The sequence below is a fragment of the Protobothrops mucrosquamatus genome, unplaced genomic scaffold (genome assembly GCF_001527695.2).
Source record: "Protobothrops mucrosquamatus isolate PMUCROS unplaced genomic scaffold, P.Mucros_1.0 scaffold758, whole genome shotgun sequence".
In the NCBI taxonomy this organism is placed as follows: domain Eukaryota; kingdom Metazoa; phylum Chordata; class Lepidosauria; order Squamata; family Viperidae; genus Protobothrops; species Protobothrops mucrosquamatus.
In genome coordinates, this window is record NW_015387028.1 from 700,195 (window position 1) to 711,667 (window position 11,473).

Consider the following 11,473-nt stretch of genomic DNA (forward strand, 5'->3'; position numbering starts at 1 on the left):
AAGAAGAAGAAGAAGAAGAAGAAGAAGAAGAAGAAGAAGAAGAAGAAGAAGAAGAAGAAGAAGAAGAAGAAGAAGAAGAAGAAGAAGAAGAAGAAGAAGAAGAAGAAGAAGAAGAAGAAGAAGAAGAAGAAGAAGAAGAAGAAGAAGAAGAAGAAGAAGAAGAAGAAGAAGAAGAAGAAGCAGCAGCAGCAGCAGCAGCCAAGAACAGTTCCTTACAAGGACATCACCTACGACAGTGTTATACGCTTTGGCATTTAAGAAGGTTTATTCAATTCTGTCTGATCTGGGAGTGCAATATTTTTTTTATTAAACTTTGCTTTGTAATGAAGTTTTCCTCAGGTCTGTTTGTGAAACTACAGAGCTTTCAAGACTGGAGCAAGAGTGACACCCATGCACACTGCCTGGTTTAGCCCTATAAATTCAGAGTCAGCATTTAGGGAAAAACTTGGAAGTGACAAGTTAAGTATACTTCTACAAACTTACATAATAATTATGGTCTTGAATCCTTTTCAGTAAGGTTAGTTGAACTGACTGTTATGAAGACTTGGCATTGTAAACTGCAAACCTTGTCTATTGTTGTTATCCCGGAATTAAATTTTCTGCATTCTGAGGAATCAAAGGAACTTTTGCACTGTTGATCCTAAGCTAACAACAAAATCTCTATACCGCTCTTTTGTCGAAAATAGTATTTTGGTTTGAACTGTTTTGAAGAATTTACTTCTTAACAGCTTTATTTTTTTAGTATGTATATATTTATGGGATTTATTTACTACTTAAAATAGCCTTAAGCAATATGTAGACAAATAATAGAATAAGATTAGTGGCCACGCAATTAATAAGTACTAATACCTTTAGTAAAACTGATTTATTGTTGTGGTTTATTTGTGGTTTTTCTTTTAATCTGTCCCCTTGTGATTCATTGTAGGCAAAGGTGATGTAAAAATTGTAGGAGAATAATTACGGTATAAGCAGGACCAAGCATGCTTATAATATTCCAATTCATTCCTTATGGCCCATGTTTACAACACATGTATAGCTCTAATAGTATAGCTAAGTAAGTAAAATAAAATAAAAGTACTTACAGACTGATGCTGAAGATCCAAAGGATAAGTAAAGTCAACTAAGGAAGTTACCTGCTATGATAAAAAGTCAGCATCTGTGAACTTTCTGTTCTTATCCTGGGAGGAAAGATAGTCTGAGAGCCACTAAATCTTCTAATAAAGAAAGGTACAGCAGAGCCAAACAGAGAAAGAGAAGAGAGTCTGCATGCATGATGATTAAGGGAGCTTTAATATAGTGCAAAATGCAAAGATAAATATCTATCTCTCTCTCTCTCTCTCTCTCTCTCTCTCTCTCTCCCCCCCCCCCCGTCAAATGGATCATCAATTCAGAATCTCTGTGCCCCACCCCATAACAGATCAGATTCTTTGTTTATTAAGCAGCATGAAATAAACTTGCAATACTTTTGAACTCTATCCTGGCACCTGATTTCTTGCACCTGACATTCTCTTTATTATCAGAGCATTTTTTTATCCAGTTATTTTTGTTTGTTTGTTTTTATGCTTTGCATCTCATTATTTTGGGATTTTCTTGGAACACATATGAATGAATACCTCTGTGTGTGGGTTTATCTCTTATTCCATTTTAATAGTCACAGACATATTGCTGCCGGAAAATGTAGTTAATATGGTATTGGTGACACATATAATCAAAACACAGACAACCATATAGCAAAGGGATTTCTTAACACAAAATATTGTCTCTGCAGCAACTGTGTATTCTTTTATCTGAAATTCTGTGAAGCTACTGTTTTCAAATTCGGGAGATCTAATTATTTATTCATCAGAAGGCAGATAAAACCTATACCAGAAATCTCAAAATTCAGTATATATATAATTACTTTTGGGTGGGACAAATTGTGCTATTATCATAGATAAACATATTTGGGTAGATCTCCCAGTACCAGATTTCTCATCACTAATATAACTCAATTACTGAAAAAGAGAATTATTAATTTAATGTGTGGGGATTTTCAGATCTGTACATTCTAGAAGGTAGTCAGAGATCATGGTTTCTGAAGTAAATCTTCAGCTGCAGTTCCTGTATTGATACTGATGGTTTGGCAATTGGAGAGACAGAGAATCTAATGTCAGGTTAGACCAGTGGTTCTCCACCTGTGGGTCGGGACCCCATTTGGGGTTGATCGACCATTTCATGGGGGTCGCCAAGCAAGGCTGTCTGCCATTTTTTTTGTCCGCCATTTTTTTCCCCTTTTCCGGCAGGTGCCTTACCTCTCTTGGGCTGGGCCAGCTGGTGGTCGGCCTGCTCCGTCTGTGCCGCTTGCCAGCTACGCCTCGGCCGGCGCAGGGGGCGGAACCACGCATGCGCGGCACTCCCGGGCAGGGAAAGTCCTCGACTTACAACCGGTTGGGTAGTCCTCGACTTACGACCGGTTTAGTCCTCGACTTACGACCGGTTTAGTCCTCGACGTACGACCAGTTGGGGTCGCGGCATTAAAAAGGTTGAGAACCACTGGGTTAGACTATGTTATTCCTTTGGCCCCGTTTCTTGTTCAACTGCCTCTGGACCACAAATTTAAAAGACTGTTGCACAAAGAACCTGGAATATAGAAGCTCATAATATATACAGTAGCTACCTTAAGTAAGGCTGGCCCGCTGAAATAGATGAGCTGCCATAAACACACTTTTAAAATTAAAAAAAATATCTCAAAACAAAAATGTCCAAGTTTTTTAGGAGGTTATGTACTGGAGAAAGTTTTGAGCAGTTAGATAAAATGGTTAAATATGGCTGTTTAAACTTAACCAAGCTTCCTGTTATGAATAGGAAGTATTTGCAGTGTTCCAGAGATTGAAGACATGGTGTGTATATATATGCACTCACCATTGCATAACTGATTACTAACTTCCAGTCCCTATAAGTTGCATATTGCCTACCCAATTACTGTATGCCTACAATAAATGAGTCTTCACTTTACAGTAAGAGCAAATGGTCTACCATGTCCTCAGTTACAACCAAGGACAATTGCAAAGAGAAAATAGCTTCACAAGCAGCATAAACTAGTTTTGCCTTTAGAATTACTGGTAAACATCTTGTGAAGGGTGAAAGTTGCATGGCTGTCTGATGTTACTGCTGTCTTCAAAGAGAAAAATTGCAAGGATGCCATTTTTTAATAAAAACCTGCAGGTTTGATATTTTTGTTACAATCCTACAACGATTACTACAGAAAGACTTAAACATGGGGCCTACTTTTAGCTTGCTTGGATTCCATAGACACATAAGATATATTAGATAACAGATAAAAAATTATCAGACAGATTCCAGAGAAAATCAAAAAGTTGTTTTGTGGCAAGGAGCCTACAGAAAAATAATTAAGTACTTGGGCTAATGTTGGGATGAAAATCTATTTTAATACATCATTGCCCTTGCATCTCGCTTTTTAAAAAATCTCTATGTGCTAATCCCTTTTTAAAAAGTCTGTTCCTTCCTTTGAGTACACTTTATTGGGACTCTTCAACTTTTAGCTTCTTATCTCATGATCTTCTAGCTTTTAGCCTATTCCAGGATACTATTTCTATTTCCCAGGCTTACATGATGATTTAATTCTAAACAAACTGACCACTTTCTTTTATCACATATGCATTTCTTTGTTTCCTGACATCTCAGCTCTTTAACAGATGGGAATGATCATGAACCTTTTGTTAATAACCTCACTGGCTCAATGAATCATTGTTTAGTCTGCTAAACAATGCAGTACAATCTAGAAGTTTCCTGCTATCTCCATCTTCCACATTTCAGAATTTAAAATGTGGAACAGTCAAACTCTATTTCTAGCAGCCCAGATATGATTTTTTAAAAAATCATTAGTGAGATATAAAAGATTTTTTAGAATGTGTCATATGTATCCCCTTGGCAAGGGCAGAAGAGCCAAGTCACAATCAATTTTGTTCAATTACAAAGTGCAACACTTGTTTGTACTATATCATTCAGGATTATGTCATTGTAAAAGCACATCGTTGTTATTTATGATGAATTGCCCTATTCTTGTGATCAAGAAACTTTTGGCATCTGTCCTCCCCTATGCACATATACACAAACACATACAATGTCCGTACATTATTCCTGAATGATCTTCAAATAAATAGGTCCAAAGGCTCCCAATCCCTGGGAAAGTAGATTTTCTCCCTACAGATATCCATATACTTGCCTCCATTCACATGCAAGACAGCATTAATCAAAGTTAGCACTGTATCTCTGTATCTTACCATACCGTGTGGCTTGAGAAGGTACGTATGAACTAAGTCAATCCATTTCTAAATCAGCTGCTTCTCCAAAAGCAACACTGGGAAGATGGTTTTGCAAGGGGGCCCTCTAGAACTCTAGCTAGTTGTGCTTTGGTTTTTTTTCTTTGACATGAAAAGAAGATGTAGAGAGAGAAACATAAGGGTGAGACTGGAACATCTGCTGCTGCTCCTATCTTCCCTCTACTAGCCTCCTGGAAGAAGCAGTGGCTGGATCAGAGTAAGAAGAGAGGAGGGCAGTAGAGAGAACACACTTATTGAAGGTTTAGGAAGTGAATTCAGGGGCAGTGTGGAAGGGCTTCTAGACATAGTGACGTAGTGGTTAGAATGCAGTATTGCAGACTAACTCTGCCCACAGCCAGGAGTTCAATCCTGACCGGCTCAAGTTTGACTCAGCCTTCCATCCTTACAAGGTCAGTAAAAGGAGGAGCCAGATTGTTGGGGGCAATATGCTGATTCTGTAAACCACTTAGAGTGGGCTGTAAAACACTGTGAAGTGGTATATAAGTCTAAGTGCTATTGTTATAAGAGCTAAGAGAAAGTCTGATTATCTTGGAAATGGAACCACATAAAGAAACTAGTGGCTAGTTCTGGCATTGCATTATAATTTTTTTCACTACCAAGATATGGAGATAAACTGTATAATATCATAAAAACAAATGTTAGCCAAAATATCCTGAGATGGATTTAATTATATAGCTTTGACATGCATATTGAGTTGTGGACCACAATTAAAGCAACTATGGACTATTCTGTGAGGATGATACGGATTATATTCTAGCATAGGGGTCTCCAAACTGACTGGGGAATTCTGTGAGTTGAAGTCTACAAGTCTTAAAGTTGCCAAGATTGGAGGCCCCTGTTCTAACATATCCAGAGGATAACAAGTTGGAAATGACTGTTTTAATTCAGTTTTGAACAGTGGATGATTCTTCCAAGGTTGGAGTGACCTCTGAGGGGGAAATCTAATATTCTATGGCTCCTGGGATTTTTACAATACTTTTTTGTTCTTCAAGAAATATGGCTGCCTCTATTATATTGGGCTACAAGAGAAACAGTCACCTTCATTCAAAACTCTTTCTGTGATTGAAAATGATAGAATAAATGAAATTATCATTCCAGCCAGGGCTTCGGTTACAGGTACACAATTGTTTAAGCTGCTTCTGCAGTTGTCATGGGGATTCAACTAAGCAGTTGTTTACTTGTTTACTGAAACAATTGATATGCCATCCTCTAACTACTAAAACTCTCAGGGCAGCTCATGGTTATTATAAAACAATATCAGATACAATATTGTCCTTTAACGGAATGAAAGAGAAAATAACACAGTCAAGCAGAAAAGCATTCTTAAAAAGGACCCAGTGCCACTGAAGTGACAGCTGTCACCTTAGATGAAAGGATGTCAAGGACATTCCAGGTGAGCCACCCTAGGAAGGAGACAACCAACTGGGCTTTCTTCATCCAACTTCACAAAAGAAAAAACAGATTTGGAATGACAGATGATTTATACCAATTCACAAGTGTCCTGGGATGTGTAGGGAGAGGGGCAAGGGAAGGGCAAATGACCAAAATTTTGTTGCTATCACAGTGTAAGCTCTCTACTCCTCTTTGCATGCATGCCATGAAACTGCACACAGACACGAAGCGAAGGGACTCACAGCACAACAATGCTTTCATCATCCTGCAGGCATCCCTTAACACAAATAATGAGGAAGTTGTTATTATTAGTAAGCAAAGAAAAATGGTTGCATATTTAGACACCCAGAGTTTTTTCGAAGTTGGGCGGCATACAAATGTAACAGCAACAACAAACAACTGCTGACAGAGCTCTCAAAAATCAAATAAGAAACAGCTGCTATTTTACAAGCCAGTGCACTTAATGAGACCTCCAAATGTGCAAGTGTGACAATCAGCTGTCAGAGGGCTACCTAAACACCTGTTTTAATGAATCCCGAAAGATTTGGTCTTCATTCAACGGCTGCCTAATTGATCATCCACTATCCTTTAGTTAGACTATTTCTGTTTTACTATATTCTTTGATCCCAAAAAGTTTTACATCTGTTTTGCATGTTAAATACATATAGAAGTGAATGTCATAGTTCTCCCTCAAATGAAATGCACTAGTACCTTCAATTGAATGCATTACTTTTATCTTACCGGTGTAGAAGGCAGCTGACCTGGTGTCCTCCAGATGTGTTGGATGTAACTTTTGAATAAGGATAGAGCTGACCCCCTCCAATCCATCAAGTCAACATTACTTGAACTTTTAAAATGTTTTTGGCACAATTCTTCATCAAAGCTCTTGAGTACACTTAATGGCCATGAAATAAGATGACCTGATTTTTTAATGGGCTGCTAATTGGTTAATTAATTGGTTAAAAGTACACAGCCAGTCTGGTGTAGTGGCTAGGGCACCAAGCTAAAAACTTGGGAGATTGTGAATTTTAGTCCTGACTTAGGTACAAAGCCAGCTGGCTGATCTTGAGCCAGTCACTCTTTCTCAGCCCTAGGAAGCAGGCCATGGCAAACCAACTTCTTAAATCTTGCGAAGAAAACTGCAGGGACAGGTGCAGGCAGTTGTCAGGAGTTAACACTGATTTAAAGGCACCAGAAAGAAAGAAAAAACGGTTAAAAAGATTTTTATTAAATATGCAGGGAAAAAATGGACAGTTTTCTCCATCAGAAAATGAGGGATCTATGTTTGAACCCATGCTTTTGGGGTTGCTCACAAATGATCTTGACTTAGGAGTAAGCAGTGACTAACCAAATTTGCAGTAAACTATTCAATATGATAGAAACTGTATGAAGAAATCCAAAAGAAATTCTTTGAACTAGGCAAGTACCAAAAAAATTGCAGTTTAAATAAGTACATAAGGATGCACACTAGAGTAAAACTTTAAATTCATATTGACGTGGTTTGATATGTCTGTAGCTAATCGGGAAAAGGATTATAGAAACATGAAGATGCCAGGTCAGTTTACAGCAGTGGTGAAAGGCAAAGTCTGTGTTAGGGATCATTAGGAAAGAGATTACAAACAAAATGCCAACATTTTTAATGTATCTAGTATACTATGTACAGAGTATGTTGTACTATATGCAATTCATATGTGATATTAATAACAGTTGGAAAAATGCTAAAGATAACCAAATTATCAGGTATCCTGAACATATTTCTTATGAGAGAAGAATAGATTGTTTGAGACTACTTTGGAAAAAAAGGCAGTTAAGGGGACATGATTGGAGCGTACAAAACCATGCATGAAATTAAGAAACAGGACAGCGAGAATTTCTATCTCTTTCTCTCTCAAAATAGTAAGACTACAGGCCATGAAATGAAACTGATTGGAAGATTTAAAACCAACAAAAGGAAGCACTTCTTCAGGATTAACCTTTAATTTGTGGAATTAACATGTAGAATGCATCCCTGTTAGGCATGGTAATTAATCATTAATTTGGAGTAAATCATAACAAATAATGAAATCTCAGAAACTTTGGGCTGGGTGGGATGAAAATCCATCCATTTGGAGAAGTGATTTAGATCTAGAGGATTTTTTTGAAATTAAACACAAAAGAAGGCAGAAAGGAAACCTACTGTCTCCTACAATGCTCCCAAAACTTCAAGAGCAGATTTTCAAATGCACAGAGTATATCACAGTCCTTATTTTTATCTGGATTGCAATATTTTTAGATGTTCTTTTAAGAATGGGTGTGAATTGATAGGCCATTGTTGTATGATGGGCTAAATTTTCCAACCATTTATAATTTGGTTTTTATGAATTTTGCAATAACAAAGTTCAAGTGAATTTTTATTAGGAAGGTAACAGAATGAACTTGGAAGTGGTTTATTACTGTGAAGCTAGTAGATTATGAGTTATTTCTACTCATGATAATGAAAAATCAGTACATGCATTGCTATATTGTTGTTTGTTTAACTCTCTGAATTGTATATGTAGGTTTGAAATATAATAATTGGTGTCAATTAAAGATCCTCTGCAACTATCTAGTATTATGACTTTATCATTATTTATTCTTCCTAGGAATGGTCCTTCATCTGAAAGAAATGCTAGATCTAATCCCCAGGTCAATATACTTCCTTGGCTTTAGTATAAGGTGGACATATAGACTCGATAATATTTTCTTGACTATATTACTTTGTAAGAATGTGTGTATATGTGTGTGTGTGTGTGTGTGTGTGTGTGAGAGAGAGAGAGAGAGAGAGAGAGAGAGAGAGAGAGAGAGAGAGAGAGAGAGAGAGAGAGAGAGAAACACACAGACTAGGGCAGATATGAAACTAGCCCTTTGGTTTATAAATTTCTTAGTCATGCCAAAAAGAGAAAAAAACACAACTGTCTTGAAGAAATAAATTTAAGATAGCATCAGTACTGCTTGCAGGCTAAGCTCCTGTATAAATAACATTAAAACAGAAAAACCTTTTGGCAGAAATCCTAGGTTTGATGTCTTGGATCAATAAACAGGTTTTCCCTCTCCATATTTAAATGTATCAGATATAAACCAACAAGTTAAAAGAGAGAGAGAGACCCACCAGCACTTTAATTATGCTTCAGTAATACTTTTGAACTGGAACATTTGTTTTTTAAAGAAAGTCTGTTCTTTGTTGCCATAGAGACAGATTCCCAGAGTGAAATTATATTATACTGGCTTTTCCCCAGGTTTTTAGCAATGTGCAATCAACTCCCACTCTTCCTTCAGTCTGTCAATAACATTCCCACCACCCTATTTCCCAGCGCTTAACCATTTAACAGATTTGAATCTGGGGGAGACATGTGAGACATGACTATGCAGTGGACCGCCAAGGCGGGAGATCAGCGGCGGAAAGATGAAAAAGAAAAGGTTGGTTTCCCTTCCAAAACATTTCAGTAATTAAAGTGGAAAGAAATCCCTGCCCTATCTTTTCTTCTCCACTTTTTCCTATTATTGGAGAGGCTCTCTGAAGGGCACATTCACTGTCAGGTTCAGATGTGCACAAGCACATAACAAGTGTGGTGATAGGAAAGAACAAACATCTCTATTAGTCTGACACTGCCAAAGCAATTTCATCTTGGAAAATGAATCTTGTTCTCCCGAGATGAAATTCTCCTGCATTTACACAGCAGGCTACCTCCTCTTACAGCAGCGTGGCTTCCAAATTAGTCCATATTAACATCTTTAAAGGCTTATCAGGGCTAGGGAAGAAAAACAAAAGTCCTGTGAACTAGGCAAGATTTAAAACAAAACAAAACCCAAAAGACTGTATTAGTTCCAAGGAAAAATGAGAACTCAACAGTTTACGGTTCGTGAAATGATTTGAAGCAAATATTTCTGCATTTAAATATAAAGCTATGCAATTAAGTTACGGTACTTCCTCCTCTTTGGATTAATTTCCAACATCCCACAGCATACAAATTCAATTTATTCTTTAGTCCCTGGTGTTTTCATGCCCCCTTTATTTTTAATAGGACTATTTTTACTGAAGGAAGTTTTCATTATAAGTGAAAAGGACTAGGAAAAGACCTTGACATATGTGCTGGATACACGAAGTAGTACACTGAGGAGAGAAAAATAGCCCATATTATTATAGTTGCAAGAAATATATCTGCTTATCATTTACTGCCTCAGAAAAAATGTCCATGGCTTCCCTAGTTTTGGACAGGGAAATAAGCTGTATGTTATTTTGTTTAGAGTATATGTTCACGTTAAAAAAAAAGAAGATGCAACAGTATGAAAAACCTCAATTTATCTTGCATATCAACAAAACAAAGCCAATACAATTTATACATCTGGATTGTTGTTGTTGTTGTTTTGCAAAACCAAGGTGTTTGTTTTCTTATTAGTTTTGAAATAAATAAATGCAATTGAACTCGTGGAGATTTTTTATTTTTATTATTTGTATTTGTAACATGAAATGAAATCTGAATAAAAATTATTCTGTCCAAGATTTATAGTTCACAGTCGAGCAGCAGGAAGCAACCCTGCCATTCTAAAAGTCATGTTACCATGTCAGAGAAAAGAGTTGTCTGCACATTGATTTCATTGCAGAGACGTTTGAATGTACAGTGGTAAATCCAGAGTTCAGAATGGAAGTTTTCCTACACCCAGGCATCTGCAGAATGGACAGTCATTCTGCATGCAGTCACTTTTCCCACTGACACCACAACACAACTTCAGGAGCTATTGAGTAGGTAAAATTGTACAGAATATTTCATTTTACCAAACTTTCCTGGGCAGATTAACTTTCTCCCATCAGTTTTGCATTGCATTAACTGTGGTGAAGAATATTTCCCTGCCTCCTTGATTTATGACTGCAACTGAGCCCAAAATTTCCATTGCTAAGCAAGGTAGTTGTTAAGTGAATTCTGCCCCCATTTAACCTTTTTTTTGTCATAGTTCTTAAGCAAATCACTGCAATTATTAAGTGAATTATATAGTCATTAAACAAAACTGACTTCCCTCCCTTGACTTTGCTTGTCGGAAGCTGGCTAGGAAAGCTTATAAATAGTAATCACATGACCCAGGACAGTATAACTGTCATAAATATATGTCAGTTGCCAAGTGCCTGAATTTTGATCATGTGATTACAGGGGTGCTGCGATGGTCATACGTGTAAAAACAGGCCATAAGTCACCTTTTTCAGTGCCGCTGTAATTTTGAACAGTCACTAAACAAATGGTTATAAAAGACTATGTGCACTAATCAATATAAAAGTTGCCCTCTCTATCTAACTTCTTAGACCATATGATTCTGAATACCACCAGGATATTTGTTCATTGTTGGACAGATGGTTCGGTCTAGTGCTAGAAACCAGGAAACTATGAGTTCCAGGCCCACCTTCGGCATGAAAACCAGCTGGGTGACTTTGGGCCAGTCACTCTCTCTCTCAGCCCACAACCTCAGGCTCAGTTGAGAAACCGATTGTTCAGTCTGGTGTCAACCAGTGGAACAACACTCAGTTGATCTGGAAAAAAAAGGATCCTGCATTTGTGGGAAAAAGTTAGGAAGAAAAAAAAAAGTTCCTTCTTGGCATTTAAAATTTAACACTAAGACATTTCCTTAAATAGTAGTAAGGATTACTGGGTTAACATAATTTTAGCTACCTTTGATATTATAGCACTCTGAATTTCATCAGCCTCAGTCCCCAGCTACACTACTAAGCAGAT